Below are 2,500 nucleotides of genomic sequence, written 5' to 3' on the forward strand. Positions count from 1 at the left end.
GCGTGTGCGTGTGTGTGTGCGTGTGCGTGTGCGTGTGTGTGTGTGTGTGTGTGTGTGAAGGTATGTGTGTGAAGGTATGTGTGTGTGATAAAAACACATAGTCTGGATGGACTCTCGGAGCGGATCGAGGCGTAATCCAAGCGACCCACTGCAGAAAGGAAACAGATCGATTGTCCACGGCCGTGCCCTTCACACACCACTCCTCTGTAACAGGACCCGGCCTGGACCGGTGGCATTTCAGGCCCACGTGCTGCAGCCTCAGCCTGGGACTCGCTGCCCTCATTAATGCGCCCTGCCCTGGATCGCGTCGTTTGGCCACAGTATCAGGTACTGGTACATGGTCAATGCATCAAACACATGTTGATCTGTTCTTAATTCATGTCAATGTAATCTGAACAACTTAAGTCGACCTGTGATGTCTGTGATGTCAAAACGTAATTTTGCCGATGTATATTATAAAATATGTTTTAAGCGCCATGACAAACTATTTATGCACAGGCATAACATGGTAATGCCGACAAAAGTGAAAAAAGGGGAACTGTGAATTAAATGCTGTGTACGTTGTGTCAATTTGAGTGGTGATTTGTCACTGAGCAGAAGGCTCTCAGTGTCCATCTACCGTTAACTGTAAACCTAGCATCTAGCATCTAGCATCTAGCATCTAACATCTAGCATAGCATCTAGCATCTAGCATCTAGCGGGGAGGTGGCAGATTGCAACCGACTGATGACCTCCACCCCTCACTTTACATTGACGTAAGAGAACCTAAGGTGGCCTATACTGCATCGAGAAGCCAAGTGTTATGTGATGACGATCCTTAGATTTATAAGTTAATTAATTAATTTAGTCTGTAACGCTGTGGGCCATAGCCCACAAGTAAGATAGCGATTATGATTGCCAATTCGATAGGCTTCCTCTCAAGAGCCACATGTTGGGCTGCGTGGAGGAGAAACAGCTCCCTTTCTAGAAAGGGCTCATTCTAAGAAAAGCCCCCGCGACAATTCCAATTTTAATGGGATTATACACTAATTAAAACATACTTATGAATATTATATTACATTTCTGCCAAGTCCATTTCGCTAGAAGCCAGTAAATTCTTCACACTGTAGCTTTTAACAAAAGAAAAAAGCAAGGTAACAGGTTTGGTCCTCTGTTATTAATGTTTGCTAGAAGTTTTTGCTCCCACTCTTTTTATTAGAGATGAAATCCAAAGTTCAGCTGAAAAAGCCTTGAAAAGTGCAGTGTAAACAGTTGAACAGAGTAACCGGCCGGCTCTATAACCTCTGTATTTAATGATCTGAAGGCTGTATTTTATTTCTGCAACATGTACTGAATAAGTGACGTTTCCAAAAGATAAATCCTGTATGAAATACATAACACAAATATATATTTCACAGGGAAGTATTTACAACCAAAGATGTAATTACTTTTGGTTGTAACACTATATGTAAATGTTGCTGATGCATTATTTAAGTGGTACTTTTGCAGCCTTCCCTGCAGGAACGAAGGACCCAACAGGATACTTCAAGAAGAACATCCTGCAACTGATTGCCTCTTCCTTCTAGCTATAAAGTCGATAGTACACATAGTCCCTATTCGCAAATATTGTTATGTAAATGTTCTTTCTTCAAACTAGACTCACTTGATTTTCCTACAATAGTCAAAGGAAGGAAAACAGAATATTGGCATACTAACACAGACCTATGCATAGATTATATTTTCCATGGCTTAGGGCCTTTTCAAGCTTGCCAATCAAATTAATTAATCAGAGATAAAAGTGACACGGAACGATAACATAATTTACAAATAAATTCATGATGAGCTTTTTCATCTCTCCTTATCTTTCCTTGTCTCTCTCTATTCTCGCCTCTCTTTTCCTGACGAGAAAAGTTGTAGAGTGGAGAGGAGAGAAGAGGAGAGGAGAGGAGAGGGGAGGGGAGGGGAGGGGAGGAGAGGAGAGGAGAGGAGAGGAGAGGAGAGGAGAGGGGAGGGGGAGGGGAGGAGAGGAGAGGAGAGGAGAGGAGAGGAGAGGAGAGGAGAGGAGAGGAGAGGAGAGGAGAGGAGAGGAGAGGAGAGGAGAGGAGAGGAGAGGAGAGGAGAGGGGGAGGGGAGGAGAGGAGAGGAGAGGTGAGTAGTTCCATGACCCCTGAGCAAGGTGAGCTTTGAGAAGGAGGGTGCATTGATTGAAGGAGCCTGCGGGAACTGCAGTAAATATGGATGGTTGTTGAGCACAGGCAGCAGAGACCTTCTATCAAATTAGCTTTTGACTTTATCTTTTTGGGTCTAATTACTGACCCACACAATTCAATTTAGATGGCATTGGAAGGCTTTTATAAGTGCAATAAAACATTTTCCTTAAGATGCAGTGGGACCCCTCCACCCACACAGCACACAATTGTCATGCATAAATGGAGCAGATCCAAAATAATGTTTAACGTACAATATCAATATAGTGTGGTGTTATGTAACTATAGCCCCACTGTGAAAGGGTCTAGACTCT

The sequence above is a fragment of the Gadus morhua genome, chromosome 14 (genome assembly GCF_902167405.1).
Source record: "Gadus morhua chromosome 14, gadMor3.0, whole genome shotgun sequence".
In the NCBI taxonomy this organism is placed as follows: Eukaryota; Metazoa; Chordata; class Actinopteri; order Gadiformes; family Gadidae; genus Gadus; species Gadus morhua.